This window comes from Ailuropoda melanoleuca, chromosome 8, assembly GCF_002007445.2.
Source record: "Ailuropoda melanoleuca isolate Jingjing chromosome 8, ASM200744v2, whole genome shotgun sequence".
Classification (NCBI taxonomy): Eukaryota; Metazoa; Chordata; class Mammalia; order Carnivora; family Ursidae; genus Ailuropoda; species Ailuropoda melanoleuca.
In genome coordinates this window covers 35,236,832-35,258,575 of record NC_048225.1, presented here as the reverse complement: position 1 = coordinate 35,258,575, position 21,744 = coordinate 35,236,832, and positions in this window count along the sequence as shown.

Here is a 21,744-nt window from a genome sequence, read left to right as displayed (position 1 = left end):
GATTCCAGGGTCCTAGGATCCAGCCCCGCATTGGGCTCCCTGCTCAGTGGGGAGCCTGCTTCTCCCTCTCCCTCTCCCTTTGGCATTCACCCTGCTTGTGCTTGCTCTCTCTCTCTGTCAAATAAAAAAATAAAATCTTAAAAAAAAAAGACCCTCTACATGGTTCACAGCTACCTCCTCATTGTGTATTACATGGTGGAAGGGGCAAGGGATCCGGAGTGTCTTTCATAAGAATGCTAATCCGACTGGTGAGAGGTCCACCCTCATGACTTAAGCCCTTCCCAAAAGCCCCACCTCCTAAGACCATCACCTTTAGGACTTTAGGATTTCAACATACGAATTTGGGAGGGGAACAAACATTCAGACCACAGGAATTATAATGTGACTATGGGGGTGTAGAATGCAGTAATCAGGAATCAGAAGCTCTTTACCTGCTTAAAATGGTTATGTTCTCATCATTAATTCGTATATTGTTTTTCCAGTTTAATTCAAACTATGGACCGTCTTTCCATCTGATTGACACCCCATAAGAGCTGCAGAAGCCCTGAGCTCTCAGCTTCAAGGGAATTATTTTGCCAACTGTCATTTGGGTGAGGTGGTCATAACTTCCACCGGAGCACTAGTCTTGCCCACAGGATGGTTGGGATTACTGCAACCTTCATGCCTCTTTGATAGCTGGGGATGGTGTTTATGTGCCACCCGGGCTACCTTGTTCTGAGCTAACTACAAGCTAGCTGCCACTAAAGACCTTTTCTCAGAGATAACCTCAGGCCCTGCTCTTCCAAAACATCTCATTCTCTCTTCTGCTGAGAAGTATGCACGACTAAGTAAACACCAAGGAAAGAGAGACTTATTCACGAAGAGAAAATTAAAACATGAAAAAGAACTGGCTAGAAATTGAAGAGGACACTCTAGAGGGGCTTGTCTCAGGAAGAAACAGAGGCCAAGTCACATGGGCCCTTGATCTTATTCCAGCTCAACCACGTGCAGTAACCTTTGGGGCCTGGAGGGTCAGCTAGCTTGGATCACATTTGCTGTGAGTTTCCTGGCTAATAAAACACTGGTACCCATGACTCTAACTTTTACTTCTGATTAAATTATTTTTATTGGAATGCTCTTTAAATATGTACAAAGATAAACCTGGATATAAATTCCTTATGCTCACACAACTGTAGCCTTACAGAACCAATATAATTCAAATTAACTCTATTAATTTAATGTGACAGATGATGTTACTTCGCTGAAATAAAATCACCCTTTACTCTGTGACTCGGGTACTGAGTGCCAGGGCACGATCTTTTAGGTTTGGCAGCCGGTGCTATTACACACTCTGAGAGAACTTTATGTTCCCGACATAGTTCTTTAAGCTACTATGAAACTTTTGTTCACAGCCTGCATCTTGATGCCGTCGGCCGTCACTAATAACTAATTTTTTTCTCGTTCTTTTTCTTTCTGCCTGAAGCCAATAAAGTTATAAGCACAAAAGCTAACTCGAAACTGTGTGGCAGGACTCAGGAAGTTGTTTGATGGCTCAGAATGTCCTTATATTCATGTGTTTAGATTATTTTCACATCAAACACAATTTTTTTAAATTGATGTGGAAAGCATGCACACTCTAGTTTGGGAAACTAGTGGGATCTAGTCCCTTGATGGAGCCCTGTATCATGCTCTCACCTCTCCTTCCAATGTGCAGGGAAATAAGAAGACCAAAAAAAAAAAAAAAATCAATGTTTCCTCTCTGCTCTCAGCTCACAAAATGGTTGAGGCAAACTTATGCCCTTTTCTTTGATTTTGCACTCTGTATCTCCGAGCTTCTCTCTAAGTATTATGTAAGTTGTCTGGGGTAATATTCATGGAGCCAGACCCATCTTCTCTTCAAGGAAAGATAAAAGCTAGAAAAGAAGGAGAGTTGAGTCCGAGTGCCTGTTCTTTTGCAGTTCTATAAAAGAGCTACAACCTTTCTTCAGCAGAGCAGAACAGCAGGCAGGACGGGGAAAACTCCCCAGACTGTATTCCTTCCCCCCCGCCACACCTGCTACAGCAGACCTGCCTTTGCCTTCTCCTTCATTTCCCTCTTCTCTTAGGAGATGAAATATATTTTTAGGATAGAAGGAAATAAACATTAAAATTTTACAATTTGAAATACTGGTCATGAGACCTTCTGGAAGATCTGCATCAGTTCCCCATTTAATCAAATAATTTGGAATAAAGCCGGAGACTTGACAATGCTCCCAGAGGCCAGTGAACCCTTTCCCCCAAATGCCCACTGATTTAAAATGCCACCTTTATCATATTTAAATTTCCATATAAATGCAGGTCAATTGCTGACCTCTATGCTGCCACACTAATCTATCAGTCTATTCCCAGGAGCTTCAAACTGTTTTAAATACTATAAATAGCTAATGAGCTTCTCCATCTGACCTCTTGCCTTCTCTTTTTTCTTTCATGATTTTATCTTCTTCTTTTCGTCTTGTTTCTTTACATCTTAAGAGATTTAATCATCTTCATCTTTTAGGTCCATATTTTGATCTTCAAGCCTTCTGTTGAAAAACATTAAGCAATTGTGATTTTTACAAAAACTTTTTCTTATTTCTTCTTCTTCAGTGCAGTCTGTTTTTATTTTAAGGCTGAAATATTCTCCTAAATGGCTCTAATGATAGTAGATTAGAATTTTTTTAAGATTTTATTTATTTATTTATTTGAGAGAGAGCATAAGCAGGGAGAAGGGGAGGGGCAGAGGGAGAGGGAGAAGTAGACTACCCACTGAGCAGGGACCCCGACTTGGGGCTCAATCCCAGGACCCTAAGATCATGACCTGAGCTGAAGGCAGACACTCAACTGGCTGAGCCACCCAGGTGCCCCAGATTAGAATGTTCTAAAGTTCTTTGTTTCCTAAATCAATTGTTCTGATTTTTCCCTCCACTTCTGGCTTCGTTTTTGTTGCTGCTTTTCCTAAGATGTCTAGATATTCTTGGTTATCTCTATTAACCTGATCCCATTTTCTTTCTATCCTGCAAAAATTGTTTTTTAAGTTTCTATTCCCTATAGCACTCTTTTTTTTCAGCATTTTAAAGTATCTTTTATGTAATTTCATTGAGAATTTGAGAAGACGATTCAGCTCACCATGCTGTATAATTTAGTAAAATTTTAAAACATAAATCGGGGAACTTCTTTAAATAATGTTGGCAGAAAATATGGAAATTTCATCTTCATGCAAGGGTATATTTTCATACAAATGCCCACTGATCTGAAATATTATCTTTATCCTACACTAAACTTCTTCATAAATGTAGTATTCTCAACCTATCACACTGAGCTATCAATCTATTCCTATGTCAGTAATATGTTTTTAATTAGTTACTGCTTTAATTACTTCTAGTTGTCCAGCAGATATCCACTTGTAAGTTGGCTGGGATTGTGGGGGGGGGGGGAATAGTAGTAATACAGATCTGTATCTAAGCTTGAAATTTCATTTCATCCGTTTAAAGGTTCTTGACGAACAGAAAAACAAGACGAGATTTGTAACAGATCCTGAGCATTTGTGATAACCTGTATCTTGTCTGCAAGATACATGTAACATATGATATCTTTGTTGATAATTTTATTCATATGATATCCTCAAAAATGTGATTAATGTTTCTATTAATATCTCCACTTTACAAAAGAAGAAACTAAAGCCTGGAGAACTTAACTGGCTTACTCAAGATTTACCAACCAGCAAGTGGCAGGACTTGCACTCAGATCTCACAGTCTCACTGTTATACTCTATGTGCCACTTTTCATTCACACAATGGGTGTTCTTTGTTCACTTATTAGAAAATCCTTTATTAACTAGCTTGTCCTTCTGCACCAGATGAATTAGAAAACAAGTCCGTTGCTGATTGTCCACTTGTGGAGGCGGAACTGTATCAGTTTGACTGCATGTTCAGAGCAAGGTGGTTCAATTACTGTGACACCTGCATGAGGATGGACAGCTTCCTGAAGTTGGTCTCTGCTTCCCACACATAAGGTCACAGGGCCTGTAGGTTTTAGATTGCCAACCTTTACTCCTTGCTACACCTGCAAGATATGTTCACACATCTATGCCACAGCTTAGACAAAGAGGTTTTTAAAATATATGCACATGATGAGTACTTTTTGCAGTCATTGAAAGACAGAGACAGAAGGAAAATATAGAAGTGAAAATGTTGATATTAATGAGGCAGTCTTATGAAAAAATTAGTCCTTTTAAAACATTTGGTAGTATCATTGTCTTTATAGTTTTTTGTTTTGGTTTTTTTTTTTTTTTTTGTCCTCACAGCTTTAAAAGTACTTTTTATTTATTTAATTTATTAAATGTGACCAAGAAGCCATCCAAGAATAAAGGATATTTAAAGATTCTTTTCCAAACCATATCTTGATTTATCTTAAGAGTTTTGCTTCTTTTGTCCTCCTTCTAGCTAAGGCCTAAGAATGTGTAAAATGGCCAAGAGGAGAAGCTGGGGAGCAAAGGGCCTGGGCAGTGATAAAGAAACAGCTGGGAGGGTGGGAGGTGAGATATTATAAAAGCTAACTAAAGAAAGGAATCAGAGAGAGAAAGTAAAGAACACATCTTTTCTGCTTTCAACCATGCCAAGAGAAAAAGGCCATACAGAAAAAAGAGGGAAAACGACTGAAGTAAATATAAAGATGCAGGAAAGGAGGAGGGGAAGATTAGCGAAAGATAAAGAATAAGGGAAATGAAAGGATTGATAAAACAAACAGGAAATTGGTCTGAAGAGGACAGCGAGGAAATGATTACTGCTGAGGTGAAGGAATATGTTGGTCAGACATAAATATAATTGTTTTGTGCTTCCATGCAGATGGCTCCTGCAAATGTGAAGCCTGCCTCATTTCTAAATACCCAAGAAAAAGAGGTCACACTCCATGTGAAAATGAAAATTAAACCCGTTTCATTTCCAAGCTCCTATTTTTTCCCCTCCCTTCTTTCCCAACATCCTTACCAGTTTCAAACATAAAGATATTCTTATGCTGATTTAATTTGGTTCCAAAGGCTCAAAGGGTGAGCAGATTTAGCTCAATCACCAAAGTCCAGGTCCCAGAAGGCCAAGGTCTCAGACTGGCCAAAGATTCATTGACCGAACCCAAAGCAAAAAGAATTACCCAAAACTTGGAAATAAAGCCAGAAGACCACTGCCAGATTGTTTGTGATCACAGTAGAGCATTTTCTAACTAGCCTGCCCTGAGTCTCCTGATTTTCTCAGGCTGTCATTTAGTTTGACTTAATACTTGCTTTAATTAGGGCTCAGATCTGTGTAAACTGAAGTGCTAACTCATATCTCTATTATGGTAGCCCTTAATAAGTTATGAGGTATCTATGCCCAATGGAGATAAAAACACAAAATGCTCAGCAAAAAAATGATAACCTCAGTGTCGAGCATTTTATTGGCTCCAAGGTCATTAACAGTTTTACACACGACCTAACCATCCCATTCTATCATTCTGTCTTTCACCAACCATATAGACTTCTTTCTGTCAGAGTCCCCTTTACCATCTTGCCACTTCCCTCACTGGGGAGTTGAACAAATCTTTGACATGTGCTCAATATATATTTGTATATGTTTTTAAATGTTTAAAATGTATACTTGGACAATATAAACAAATACAATAATAATACATATTCAGCTATTTCTTACTAAGCATCAGGTTTATATGAAGTACTTTGTGAACAATTTAATCCTCACAACAACCTTGTGAGTTTGGGTAAACAGAAGCCCAGAAAAGGTAAGTAATTTTGGAAGGTCACCCATGACCAGAGGACGGATAAGAACTCTGGACTGACTTAGTAAGAATCCTGCATTCTTGCTATTGCTTTGAGTTTTCCTGCAGAAGTAAAGTAGCAATGTCTGTCATGGGCAGGTTTCTAGCAAGGACAGGACACCCTAGAGAGACTTGGAGGCTGGAGGATGGCTGCTAAGAATGGGAGGCAGTTGGCCAAGCAAGAAAAACTGTTAGAGATAAGTATGTTGGTTTTGAAATGAAGGGGGGGAAGAGTATCATTATCTCCATTTAACAGGTGAGGAGACTTAAATTCAGAAAGAACAGGTTACCTTTTCCGAGTCACCCCACTGAAAAGAAGCCAAGCAAGGATGTGAAAGCCCATCACCAGACTCCAAGTCCAGGGCACTTTGTGAAGCTCCCCCCTATTTCGGAACAGATGGTCAGCAAGTTCAGTCTCATTTGTTCCACTTCTTAGTTCCAAACTAAGGTTACAACTGCCATTACTTCCCCTTTGTCCTGCATCTATTGGGCTTTGAGATTTTTATCTTCCTGCTTTTGTCTTTGACATAATGATCAGGCAATATTTAATTTGCTCTCTGGTTCTCATTTATTTTTCTGGCACAGATCCCAGAGATTAACTCAAAGGAACAACGCACAGTCATAAGATATCAACGGCCTGATTTCTATCAGAGCTGTCTGACACTAGAGTTCATCATTCCTTTCTTAACCAGCCCCCATCCATGTGTTGCAGCACAACATATGGACACAACTTTTGTAGGTCTGCTACCCACTTGCCTGCAATACCAGTTTTACATCATAGAATTAGGCACCGTTAATGGTAAGGATTAAGCAGATGGGCTCCTCAAAGCAGTAGACACTAACAAGAATTCCATCTGAAATCAATGTTTGCCTGAACTTCTTTATACAAGAAGTCATAGCTTTTTTAGAAATGAGGAAGAATATAGAATTGGTCCCAATATCTGCATTTTTGTCAGTTCCAGCTCCACAAGTACTACCTAACAAGACTCAGCATAAGACTGTATTTAAAAATACCTGTTGATAGCCATTAATCTGGGACCCAGCAAACCTGTAAAGTTTAGTTACCCTGAGCTACTTCTTCCCAAGGCACCACACCTTTTTTGGGTGTCTGACCAACTCACTTTTCAGCTCAGAGTTCTCCAATTCCGACTTTTCATGATTCTGTTACTTGTTTTTCAGAATTCCTGCCTATAACCTAGAGAAAGCAACCTTTTCTGCTGTGTCATCTCTCACTCTAGATAGCATTGATGATGCCCTCAGGATTCTCTGTAGGGGGGAAGATAACTGAAAGAAAGCAGTAGGAGGGGGAGGAAAGTGGCAAAATAAAAAAGAGAGAAGCTAACATTTATGGAGCATCTACTATATTTTAAGCATGGTGCAAGAGACTTTGAGATAGGTAGCTTCATTTATCTGTTACAACAACTCTAAGAAGAAGTTATTGTCTCAATGGAAACAAACTGAGCTTCAGTGAAAAAAAATAACTTACTCCATGTTGCTCAGCTAATAAGTGGTGGCACCAAATTTTCTTGCTGAACAGACACATTTCCTAACTTTAGAAATTTGAAAGCCAATAGTTATTTCTTAGGGGTTAGGTGGATAAGATACCTGCCCGTGAGATGAATTATGAGGAGATTCCAGAACAGAGTCCATCGTTCTATGAAGACACACCAGTGGCCTAGGAACAATCTGGAAAGCATTCACATACTGAATGAATTTAAAAATCAGGTTAATATATTTAAATACTATTCAAAAAAAGAAGGATAAGCTCTCTCTGAGAGTGATCACCCACTGAGACGTAAAAACACAGAGACGGAAATACAGAGTCAAGTATACAAAACGAGGGCAAAATGGATGAGAATGGGGGCATTAAAAGTCTTGAAACCTTGAGGAAAATTTGTGTATGAAGATTAAAGGAAAATTTCTATTTCCAGTCCATATGGAGTAACAGGAATAGGACTTACCCCTTCCCCAAACACCCTGAAACAATTGAAAATATTGACAAAATATACATGTATACATTTTTAAGAAGGCACACAAGTATTTAACATTAGTCCACAAAGGCCAGTGATCCCCTAGACACAGTAAATAAATGAGGAAAAACCTACAACTGTCCAAGCTTACTTCTTGGAGAATGTTTCCAGGCAGAGGAGCAGAGAGGGCAAACCTAGGCAGAGCCCAGTGGTCTCCCGGAGATAAAGTGATGAAGCTGAGAGTCCGAGGAAGACAAGGCAGTTACAGTTCTCAGAGCAAAGAAAAGTTGAGGAGAGAGCTGCATCCAGAGATCTACAGAGCCCCTCCAGTACTCAGCATAGTGCTTACAGTACGTGCATGTGAGGAATCTATCTAAAGCTGAAGAAAGAACCATTAAGAAAAATTAGAGGAAATTGCCTGGGAATTATGCCTATGCTTACCAGCAAGCCTGGAAAAACTCATAATTCAGGGGGTATTGGGCAAAGTACTCAGGAAGGTTTTTCTACAGCAGTGGGGAATAATTAGCTTTCGATCAATCTCCACTCCTGACTCACCTAACAAATCATAAAAGCAACACTCAAAAAGATCAAATTCTTTACAAAACTTACCTACATCTCAAAGTAAAACTCAAGAAGAATTACCGGAATATAAAAATATTGAGAACCCAACGAGGTAACATTCATAATATCTGGCATCTATTCAAAGATCAGCAGCCATACAAAGCAGGAAAATATGACCCATAATTTGAAGAAAATGTCATCAATCAAAACACATATAAAATGATACAAATATTAGAATTATCAAAGAAAGACTTTAAAGCAATTATTAAAATTGTTTTCCAGATGTTCAAAATTTAAGTAAAGATGTTAAAAAGACCTTAATTAAATTTTTTTTTAAATTAAGACTTTTTTTAGAGCAAGTCACTTATTGGCTGAATGACAGTAGTTATTTGCTTTCACTGAGCTTATGTAAAATGCATTTTATAATATAAATGTAGCAGTTTTTATTTGTAATACCAAAACTAGAAACACTCAAGTGTCTATCCACAGGTGAATGAATAAACTAATTAAGGTGTTTTCATACAATGGAATACAACTTTAAAGTGAAAAAGAACAAACTATTCATAAATGCAACTTTATGGATGAATTTCAAAATAATTATGCTAAGTAAATGAAACCATACGAAAAGAGCACATAGTACATGATTCTACTAGTATAAAATACTAGCAAATGTAAACTAATCTACAGTAACTGAAAGCAGACTAGCCATTGTCTATTGATAGGAGATAGGAAGGGAGAGAAGAAGGGATGACCAAGGGGCACAGGAAACTCTTGGGGATGACACATGTGTTTATGGTCTTAATTGTGATGATGTTTTCATGGGTTTAACATGTCAAAACATTTCAAACAATATATGAGCATAATTAAAACATGAGCAGTTTATGCTAAATATATCTCAATATAGCCATTTAAGAAGAAAGATTAATCTCAACGAAGTGAGTTTAGAGAGACATACCTCAACATTATAAAAACCACATATGACAAACCCATAGCTAACATCATACTCAGTGGTAAAAAAACTAAGAGCTTTTCCTCTAATATCAGGAACAAGACAAGGATGTTGATTCTTGGCATTTGTTTTCAAAAGTACTGGAAGTCTTAGCATAGCAATCAGACAAGTAAAAGAAGTAAAAGGCATGTAAATTGGTAAGGAAAAAGTAAAACTGTCACTATTTGTGGTTTACATAATACTATACATAGAAAACCCTAAAGTCCCCACCAAAAACTATTAGAAATAATAAATTAATTCAGTCAAGTTTCAGGATACAAAATTAATATACAGAAATCTGTTGTTTCTATACCAGAAAGGGAAATTAAGAAAACAATTCCATTTTAAATTGCACAAAAAGAATAAAATACCTAGCAAGAAACTTAACTAAGAAGGTTAAAGACCTATACTCTGGAAACTACTTAACATTGATGGAAGAAATTGAAAATGACACAAACAAATGGAAAGACATACACTGCTCATGGATTGGAAGAATTAATATTGTTAAAATGTCCATACCACTCAAAGTAATCTAAAAAAATCAATGCAATCCCTATCAAAACGCCAATAATATTTTTCACAGAACTAGAACAAATACTCCTAAAATTTGTATGAAATCACAAAAGACCCTCAATAGCCAAAGCAATCTTGAGAAAGAGAAACAAAGCTGGAGGTATCACAATCCCAGATTTCAAAATATACTGCAAAGCTGTAGTAATCAAAACAGTATGGTACTGGCATAAAAACAGACACATAGGTCAATGGAACAGAATAGAGAGCCCAGAAATAAATCCACATTTAATATGGTTAATTAATCTACAATAAATGAAGCAAGAATATACAATGGAGAAAAGACAGTCTCTATAATAAATGGAATGAAACTGGACCAGTTTCTTACACCATGCACAAAAATAAACTCAAAATGGATGAAAGACCTAAATGTGAGACCCAAAACCATAAAACTACTAGAAGAAAACACAGGCAGTAATCTCTTGAAAATTGGCCTCAGCAACATTTTTCTAGGTATGTCTCCTCAGGCAAGGGAAACAAAAGCAAAAATAAAGTATCAGGACTACACCGAAATAAAAAGCTTTTGCACAGCAAAGGATACCGTCAACAAAATGAAAAGGCAGCCTACTAAATGGGATAAGATATTTGCAAATGATATAAATGATAAGGGATTAACATCCAAAATATTTAAAGAACTTATGCAACTCAATTGCCAAAAAAACAACTAATTTGATTTAAAAATGGGCAGAGGACTTGAATAGACATTTTTTTCAAATAAGATATACAGATGGTCAACAGATACTTGAAAAAATGCTCAGCATCACTCAATATCAGGGAAATGCAAATCAAAACCACAGTGAAATATCACTTTACACCTGTCAGAATGGCTAGAATCAAAAAGACAAGAAATAAGAAGTGTTGACAAGGATATAGAGAAAAAGGAACCTTTGTGCACTGTTGATGGGAATGTAAATTAGTGCAGCCACTGTGAAAAACAGTATGAAGGGTCCTCAAAAAATTAAAAATAGAAATACCATATTATCCAGTAATTCCACTACTGGATATTCACCCAAAGAAAATGAAAACATTAATTTGAAAAGATATATGAACCATTATGTTTATTGCAACATTATTTATAATAACCAAGATATGGAAGTAGCCTAAATGTCCACTAATAGATGAAATGGATAAAGAAGATGTGGTAGGGGCACCTGGTTGGCTCAGTCCATTGAGTCCAACTCTTGATTTCAGCTCAGGTCATGGTCTCAGAGTTGTGAGATAGAGCCCTGTGTTGGCTCCATGCTGGGTGCAGAGCTTGCTTAAGATTCTCTATCTCCCTCTCCATCTGCCCCTCCCCCCAGCACTCTATATATACATACACATAATTCAGCCGCAAAAAGAATGAGATCTTGCCATTTGCAACAACATGGATGGACCTGGAAAGTATTACACTAAGTGAAATAAGTCAGAAAGACAAATATATGCTTTCACTGATATGTGGAGTTTATTTTTTTAAAGATTTTATTTATTATTTTATTTATTTATTTTATTTATTTATTTGACAGACAGAGAGACAGCCAGCAATAGAGGGAACACAAGCAGGGGGAGTGGGAGAGGAAGAAACAGGCTCCCAGTGAAGAAACCTGATGCGGGGCTCGATCCCAGAATGCTGGGATCACGCCCTGAGCTGAAGGCAGGCGCTTAATGACTCAGCCACCCAGGCGCCCCAGATATGTGGAGTTTAAAACACAAAACAAATGAATAAACAAACAAACAAAACAGACCCATAAAAAAACTGAGTTTGCCATAGGGGAGGGGGAAGGGGATATGCGCAAAATGGGTGAAGGGGACTGGGAGGTACACACTTCTAGTTACGGAATAAATAAGTCACAGAGATGAAAGGCACAGCATAGGGAATATAGTCAATAGCTTATATGATGACACATTGTAGTTACACTTGTGGTGAGCATAGATAATATACAGAGTTGTCTAATCACTATGTTGTATACATGAAACTCATGTTACATTGTGTGTCAACTCTACTTCAATAAAAGAAATGAAGCTTGTATCAAAAATAAGATTATAGATATCCTAAATTCACCTTTTGAATGTACATACACAAAATTAAACTAAATGTCTTCAATTTTTGCATTTTAATGAGAGAAAATATGTGTGCAATGAATGTATCTAATTTACAAAAAACAACCATTGTCTTGGCTCTTTAAAATTTTGAAGGCTTAAGTTTTAATATATTTCATCTTTTTTAAAAAAGATTTTATTTATTTACCAGAGAGAGAGCAAGAGAGAGGGAGAGAAAGAGAGAGTACAAGCAGGGGGAGCAGCAGGCTAATGGAGAAGGAGTTCTCCCTGCTGAGCAAGGAACCTGATGTGGGACTCAACCCCAGGACCCTGGGATCATGACCTGAGCCGAAGGGAGATGCTTAACCTACTGAGCCACCTGGGTGTCCCAATATATTTCATCTTAAATGGTTTTAAGCAGCAGGCAATGTTTGGTATTTTTTTAAAATCACTATTGCTTCTAGATCTTCTAAAACTGATTCATGATATTTTCTTATTACATTCTTAAAATTTAGTAATTTATGGATTTATTATTACCCTTTAACACTTGTTAATGATTAATTGCTTGTGTAGATTCCTGCAAAAGATGTTTCGATGAGCTGATATTTCAAAATATTTAATATTGTCACAGTTTTTTCAATAATTTTTTATCATGTTATGTTAGTCACCATATAGTATATCCTTAGTTTTTGATGTAGTGTTCCATGATTCATTATTTGCGTATAACACCCAGTGCACCATGCAATATGGGCCCTCCTTAATACCCATCACTGGCCTATCCCAGTCCCCCACCCCCTCCCCTCTGAAGCCCTCAGTTTGTTTCCCAGAGTCCATAGTCTTTCATGGTTCGTTCCCCCTTCTGTTTACCCTCCCTTCATTCTTCCCTCCCTTCTCCTACCGATCTTCCTGCTATTTCTTATGTTCCATAAATGAGTGAAACCATATGATAATTGTCTTTCTCTGCTTGACTTATTTCACTTAGCATAATCTCCTCCAGTCCCATCCATGTTGCTGCAAATGTTGGGTAATCGTTCTTTCTGATGGCTGAGTAATATTCCATTGAATATATGGAATATTGTCACTGTTATGAGAAAATGTCAAGACAATATTCTCATTTGAAAACAAAATAAGTGTAGAGTATATTTTAAATACATTATGAGATATTTGTTTTAATTTAAAGCCAGAAAAAACAGAATTATAATAAATTGTGATTTTAACAAACTTAAAATATTGAAACTTAATGTGTTTTAATACACCTCCTCACGTATTCGGTATTTTTTCGAATGCTTTCACTTTATAGGACAGATTAACCATTAAAAATTAATGAGACTATGTATATAAATTTAAACTTTTTCCCTTATACCTTGGGGGCCTGTATGCCTTGGCCAGGCATGTCCTGTGTCCCCCAACTCATTAGACTGGATGGTCCTGATATCTTGTCTAATATTTTCACTATTATTCTCCTGTTTCCCTCTTTCTGAATCTGTGAGGGGGCTTCTCACAGAAAACAACCCTGAGTCCATTAACAAACACTGACAACATGATTTCCACCCAGAAAGCATCTTAAAGACCAGATCCTATTGTAAAATAATCCTTGTTAAAATATTACCTGAGGAAGTAGAGAATAAACCACGAGGGAATGGTCGAGAAGATCAAGGTTCTGCGCTATTTATGGAAAATTTCCTGGAGGCCCTGCGGCACAGCACCCTCTTCAGTCATTGGGGCAAGGACCAGGACTCTTCTCCTCTGGACTGGGCCCGGCATCCTCCCAAAACCATGGGTAGCCTCGTAAATCAAGTCCTGAGAACACGAAGCTCTTAAGCCTTTTCCTCACTGAGCATGTGCTGACACTGGCGGAAGTAGCTCTCTCTGGTCAGCTTTACCAAACAAAAAAAAGGAAAGAAGATTAAAAGAAGACACTAAGAAGAGCAGTTTGGAGGAATAGACTGGAGGTCAGTTTCTAATCAATGCAGTTCTTGTAGTCTAGTCCGCATGTTTTCCCTGGGAGACTTTAACATTTTGGCTTTACTGAAACATGCTATTTTTAACTTGAGAGGATTAATAGATAACCTTGTTTAAAGTGGCAAATAATTATAAATGGTTAACAGATATCAGTCATTCCTATCCAAGTAAGAACCACTTTAATATGATCAATCAATTTTCCTGATTCTTGGGAAATATTAAATGCACACTACAGAAAATACTACTATTCCTGAGTTCTTACTGTTATACCAGCATTAAAAATAAGTATTTTTAGGGGTGCCTGGGTGGCACACCAGCATCTACCTTCGGCTCAGGGCGTGATCCCTGCGTTATGGGATAGAGTCCCTCATCAGGCTCCTTCGCTATGAGCCTGCTTCTTCCTCTCCCACTCCCCCTGCTTGTGTTCCCTCTCTCACTGGCTGTCTCTATCTCTTTCAAATAAATAAATAAATAAAATCTTTTTAAAAAAATAAGTATTTTTAAATTCAATAATTTATTTAAGAGAGAGCGAAAGTGAGAGTCCAAGCAGAGGGAACTGCAAAGGGAAAGGGAGAAGCAGACTCCCCGCTGAGGAGGAAGCCAGAGGCGGGTCTCAATACCAGGACCCAAAGATCATGACCTGAGCTGAAGGCAGATGTTTAACCAACTGAGCCACTCAGGCGCCCCAAATAAGTATTTATTGAGAATTTGGCACAGGTCAGTGTGCTAAGCACTTAGTGCGGAGTATCATATTTGATCCTTGAAACCCTCTGAGACAGGCACAATTACTAACCCCATCTGAAAGGGGAAAGAAAGTAAAGCTTGGAAGAAATGCCTATCTACCAATGGCTGGGAAGTTCCAGAGCGGGCACTTCAATGCATATCTTCATTCATTCCTTCCACATCTCTGCCCCAAACCCTGCAGTGATTCTAATCTCACTCAGAGTAAAAACCAAGATCTTACAGTCAAGACATACATTCCCAAACCCCCCATCACCTCACTTTCCATTCCCTCTTGACTACTCTCCCTCTAGCTCACTGTGCTCCAAGCTCATAGATCTTGCTTTTTTCTAGATAGGCTAGCGGCTATTCCCTCAGGTGACCACGTCACAGATATTTGTGTGGTCTGGGCTCTGAGGGGCTCTGTTGCTCTTCTGAGCCTGGACTCTGTTCCTGCAGCGCTGTTCTCTCAGATATACACATGATGTGCTCCTCACCTCCTGCAGGTTTTAGCTCAATGTCTCAGTGAAGCTCACATCCCAGTCAGCCCCTCCTTCTTTTTTTTTTTTCTCCATAGCAGTTAAATGCCATTCTAAATAAAGATTTTAAAATTTAAATTAACTGCATATTTTATTGTATATAAATATAAATATATATGCATAGTGCAAAGCAATTTTTAAGTACAAAATAAGAACATTTAACTTGTATGCAAAATCACACAAATCAAACAATTCATAGTTTATAGTTTATACATATGTATTTCATTCTTACCATCAGAATAGAGGAAACACAGCACAAAACTAACTCAACTGTTTTTATTTCACTTCTTGATACGTGCACAGTCTACCAATGCTCTCGACCTTTAGTTTACTGATGAATAAGGAGCTATGGACCGCCTTACCTTCCTCATTTCTTCTTTGTCATTTTCGGTGTAAGTGGTTGGCTAATACCAGGAAGTAACACAGTTAAAAAAGGATATGGTAGAATTCCTTAATAGTTCATGTTTCTTAGATCACTGCTGCCTTCTTTCTGTCTTTGAAGTAAGTTCTGGTTCAAATGGAAAGTTGTTTCGAACAGAAAGCTTTCTTGTCAGTGCCCCTGCTTACTCAGTCTTAGATGTGACATACTTACTTGCTCCGAGTCTTGATGAACTTCCATGTATTGTGAGCCCACCAGAATTGTGTGCTCATGTGGTACTGCAAATTCTGTCGGCAAATGGGAAAGCAAGAAGTGATGGACACACATACTGCATTTATCTCCTCTGCTCAAGTGCATGGTCCATTGTCCCATCAAACATTCTCTTACAAAAGTCAAGTTCAGTGATAAGATAGTAAGAATTCCAAGGTGGCAAAAGCAGAGCTTCTAATCTAAGTTACCATCATTCTCTTCCTGGAAGACTGCAAGAGCCTCAAAATGAGTCTGTCTGTTCCCACTCTTCCCAGCCTCCCACGATCATTCTAGTCTTCCCATAGCTATTGGATTGGTTGAAAAAATAATAATAAACATTCTTTCCCTCAGTATCGTCTGATATCTTCTTCTTACTCAGGCCTCACACTGGCTCTCTTTTGGTCCTTTGAAAAATTTCATTCCCATATTAGAGCATTGGAAATTGTTATTCTCTCTAACTTTAGCTTCATGTGATGGCCACTGTTTCCCCATTTAGGAATCAGCTCAAAACTGTACCTTCAGTGTTAGTTAAATAAATCATGAAACATCCAAAAAAGTGAAAACTCTACAGAAATTTCAAATGAAAATACGGGTATTGACATGAAAGAATACTCACAACCTATTTAGAGAAGTAGTTTATAAAACATTATATGTACTGTATCTTATATCCCATGTTTTTATTAATTGTATCCTCAATATATATAGTATCCTATTTTTAAATAAATATCAATCAAAAAGTACACAGACACACAAAATCTGAAAGCCTATACAGCAAAACAATAAGAATTATTTTTTAGAAGCAATGTTTCGCTTGACTTTCTTTCTTTCCTTTTTTATATTTTGTGATTTTTCTACAGTGAGTGTGCATATTTCATGTAATTTTTGAAAGTAGAAAATGAATGAAAATTTGATATGATGAGAAGTAACCCCTTGAAGAGACTTTCTTGAACTACTTGAGTGAATCCCCTTTCCATCACTCTTCTTTCCAAAGGGAGTCATCATATATTGATTGTAGTAGTAATAATAGTTGTTAATATTAATGAGCATTTATTTGGTTTTAGGTACTTTGCAATCATTATTCAATCCTCACAACTAATCTATGAATTAGGTACTACCTTCATCATCATCGTTGTTGTTATTAGTATTTCCTTTTACAGAATAAAAAGTGAAATATTCACGACATTTAAGGTTTAGATTATTTAGACAATTGGCCCAAAGTTGCACAATCCATAAATTGAAGAATGGGAATTAAACCTCTATCTGTCTCACAAATCTATTCTACATCATCTCTCCCCATTCCAAGACAGTGTTTGGGTTAGCATGTATTCTCTTAATAAATTGATACCAAATGGAGCAGTTATAAAACTCTAATCCATGAAGTTTAGTCCCCAAGTTTTGTTGTAGTCAAAGGATATAGTCAAGCAAAATTATTTAGGACCTTTATTAGAATTCTTAGATACCATAAGTAAAATTTAAGTCTGAAGCTAACTTTTTTGGGTCCTTGCATCCACTTTTATCCCTCTAGACACACAGTTTCCTCTTTCAAGACCTAGGCTGAGTGCCCTTATTTCTTAGCCTGTCTTCTCTTCCCCTTGATTTGAAAAATCCCAGAACAACTCACCTGGCAACCTGGAGGGTTGGGGAGAGAAAGTGATCAAACAAAGTCACAATTCTTCTGAATAGGCATAAGAAGGCTGGGAACACTCATTCTATGAATTTTTTCCATCACATAAGGTTACCATCCCTATCATATGAGAGTTTCTGACTTTTAAAAGCATCATTTTACCTGGAAATGCTGGGCACCATGGAACATCCTCTGAACACTGTGTTTGGACTGTAAAGGGAGGTAGACACGGAAAACCAAAGGTAGAACTTCCTTCACAGAGGAAATATAATTGGAGTTAGATCTTGGCAGTTAAGTGGCACTTAGGATGAGCCCAAAGAAATGAGGGCTTCTAGAAGAACAACAAAGATACCAACATGGAAATAAACTTAAGAGTAGGGCACGAACAGGTGCTACGTTACCTCCCTTAGTGGAGTTTCTACAAAAAGAAAAGACAGAGATGGTGTTCATTCTTTTCTCTGGACACATAGCTGAGGGGTCCAGTAAGCATTATCTTGGAAAAAGATGAACTGTCTTTCATGTTCAGCTTTCTTCTAAATTTGTTCTCATTTTAGAAAACTAAAACTGGCTCCAAGCCCATAGATTTCCGCCTACAAAAATAATAATTGGATACTTACCCAGACTTCTAGTCACAGCTAAACAGCCAAATGGACAGTGGATAGAGAAAATATTTTTAAAATGGCTTTTAAAACTACTTTGGAACTAATGAGTTTCCTTCAAATGAATTAGCAGTCCATGTGGCTTTTTTTAGTAGTAATTTTGGGAGATGGCTTTTTTCCTGTCCTTTTTCACAGTAATTTTCAAGTTGACACTAACACAGTGAACAAACTCCTCTTTGGGATTGTTCAAAAGAGCTACAACTGGGGTGCCTGGGTGGCATAGTCAGGTAAGCATCCAACTTTTGGCTTGGGCTCAGGTCATGATCTCAGGGTCATGGGATTGAGCCCCACATCGAAATTCTCTCCCTCTCTCTCCACCCAACCTGCCTCTCTCTCTCTCTCTTTCTAAAAAAAAAACAAAAACAAAAACAAAAAACAAAACAAAAAACAAACAAAAAAACTACAATTAACAGAAATACTCCTGTCTGCTTGTTATTGAATAGTCCCCTTTTGAAATATATTTTTTTTAATTTCCCTAATGCTTATAGGTTATCTCGAAGTATGTATTCTTCCTAGCTTATAAAATTATTTCTCCAACAAATCCAAAACCCTTTTTACAAACTCTAACCCTGGTTCTTCCAAGTACAATGTCCTCAATTACTTACCTTCTTTTTCTTTCACTTCCCTTTTTCTTGACCAGTAATTTTCCCAAACCATTTCATACCTGAGGCTTCAGTACTATTTTTATTTCTTAGAGTCTTTATCTTTTTATTTTTCAGGATTCTGTTATCTTTCTTGATTGGCATAGCTTACTCACTGTTTTCCCAAAGTTTCCCTCATTCCCCTCTTTAGAAATTAAACCCCACATTTTCATTTTTGTCACTAATGGGTGGTTTCTCCTATTTGTATGAAGGCCTTTGCTTTTAGCTATAGGCCAGAAAATAGGCCTTCTAGAAGAAATAACAAAGAGTCACCCTAGAGTTTGGGAGTAGAGGACTAGAACCCACCATATTAGCTACCAGTGCTGCAGGCAAAAGACTCAGGAATGTAGTCTTTCAAGGATGAGCTGACATCAGCACCGTGAGAAGCACTCACCAAATCTTACCAGAGGCCTGACTCAGGATTTACAGGACTATTTTAATTCAGAAGGAGACAATTTACTCAGTTTTCCCTCCCTTCCCCTGTGGTCCTCCGTGCTATTTCTTACATTCCACATATGAGTGAAACCATATGATAATTGTCTTTTTCTGCTTGACTTACTTCACGTAGCATAATCCCCTCCAGTTCCATCCATGTCGTTGCAAATGGTAGGTATTCATCCTTTCTGATAGCTAATTAATATTCCATTGTATATATGTACCACATCTTCTTTATCCATTCATCTATTGAGGGACATCACGGCTCCTTCCACAGTTAGGCTTTTGTGGACATCGTTGCTATGAGCATTGGGGTGCATGTGCCCCTTCTTTTTACTACATCTGTATCTTTGAGGTAAATACCTAGTAGTGCAATTTCTGGGTCATAGTTACTCTATTTTTAATGTATTGAGGAACCTCCATACTGTTTTCCAGAGTGGCTATACTAGCTTGCATTCCCACCAACAGTGAATGTGAAGAAATCAGTGAGGGAGACAAACCATGAGAGACCCTGGACTCTGGGAAACAAACTGAGGGTTACAGAAGGGAGGGGGGTGGGGAGGATGAGGTAATCGGGTGATAGGTATTAAGGAGGGCATGCATTGTGATGAGCACTGGATGTTATACGCAACTAATGAATCATTGAACACTACATCAAAAACCAATGATGTACTATATGTTGGCTAATAGAACATAATAAAAAAAAAGAAAAAGAAAAAAAGTTTTTTATTAAAAAAAAGAAGACAACTCTATGACAGTAGACAGTAGTTGACCCAAGAAGCAACAGAATGTAAATAAGTTACGTAGGACTGAATAAAATCAATGAGGAAACCCTGCATGTCGTTGTTTGTTTTAAATTGTTGTTGGTAGTATTTTTAATGTTCTGTTTTGTGATGAACTTACAAGACTTGTCTTTTTCCTTCTTCTTGTTCTGTTCCGAATGCTCAGTTTAATAGGCTATACTAGTGTAAACTAAAATGAAACACTTTTTGAATGTATTTTATCCCCTATTGCCCCTCAAAATTAAGCCAAAGTATTCTCTGGGAAATTCAAATATAGGTTGTAAACTAATGAATCATCAAGGGGACCTAAGGATGGCAGTGTGTCCAATTACTAGACTCCAAAAGAATGCCTTTATGTTTGGTTAAGCATATAAAGATCACAACTGACCATTGATAAGAAAAAAATAAGACCCTACTAAATTCAGATTTTATAATTTCTAATTATAATTCACATATAAATGAGCAAACTATACTTAACAGATGTTATCTCTGGCATAATCTATGATGATTTTACAGAAAATACATAAGACAGTGATTGCCTTGTTTGCAAAACACTCGGGATAGTAATGATTTATTATTACAACTACTGGATCTAAGACTCTTCACTTTAAATGGCATTGTAATTATTTTTGCAGAATTTTAAGTATCAGTCCTTATGCCTGGATATAGTTGGACAGACCTATTGTGCAACCAAAGCATGCTGGTGATGTCCTATTGGAGAATAAGTTCCATTTAATCATGCATGAGAGGGCCCATCACTGAGGAGCAAGAGCTGTAGTTTTCATGTGGAATCAATATCTACAAAGCCCTCTCAGGACATCTAAGGCTTGCAGCTGGTAGTAAAGATCTCTTCCTGGCAGTCCTAGAGTCTCATTGAATTGGGGAAGCCTGCAGAAGGAGGAATTCATTTGCAATTATAGTACTGCAGATTAAAACCTGGTGAAAACTAATTTCTTAGTTTCAGTTTCTTAGCCTCAGAATAGATAGGCTAATAAAGGTGGTAGGAAAAAAAAATCTCGGAAATGATAAAGGCTATTGAAACCCTAACCCTAGGTTCTAGGTAGTAACTTCCAGACAGAAATTAATTAGGTGATCTTCTCTCTAGATTTGCTGAGAATTCAACAGAAAGGCTACGATACAACACTTCTTGCTGCACTTAACATAAGTGAATCAGGCCAAATAGAATAGAATCTATACAATATGAAGACATAGTTTCTGAGACTACATGTAATAACTGCCACTGAATTGGTATAGTAATACAAATTATTATACCATTAAGGTATGAGTCATGGCTGTATGTGTAAGCTATATATTAAGTCAATGTCTAATTTCAATTACCTTTTAAAAACTATAGGATGCAGTTAACTAAGCAACAAGTACAATTAACCTTAGTACAAAAATATATGATCAGCTTTTTTGTGTGTTAGAGGACATGTGCGTGCATGCATTTTCTAGAATAATATTCAGTTTATTTGTGATGTCAGAGGCAATGTTGAAGAAAATTTATCCAGAACTTGAAAATAAGGGAAAAAGATGATTGTGTGACCTTTTAATGTCATATTAAGGCTCATCTGAGACTCATGTGAGTTTCTTGAGAAATGTCACTTTGACTAACAATTGATTGGGGTCCAGATGTTTTTTACCGAACTTTAGTAATCTTGTTTCACTCTCCTTATTTCCACCAACTGTATAAGTCTCAGTTTCTCATACCTTTATTGAAATAGCTTTGTCATTCTGATGGTTCCTCCATTAATCACTTAAATGAAACTTTGACACATGCCAAACACTTACCTTTCTTTTAATGTTTTATTGTAGTAAGAGCACTCAACATGAAATCTATCCTCAAC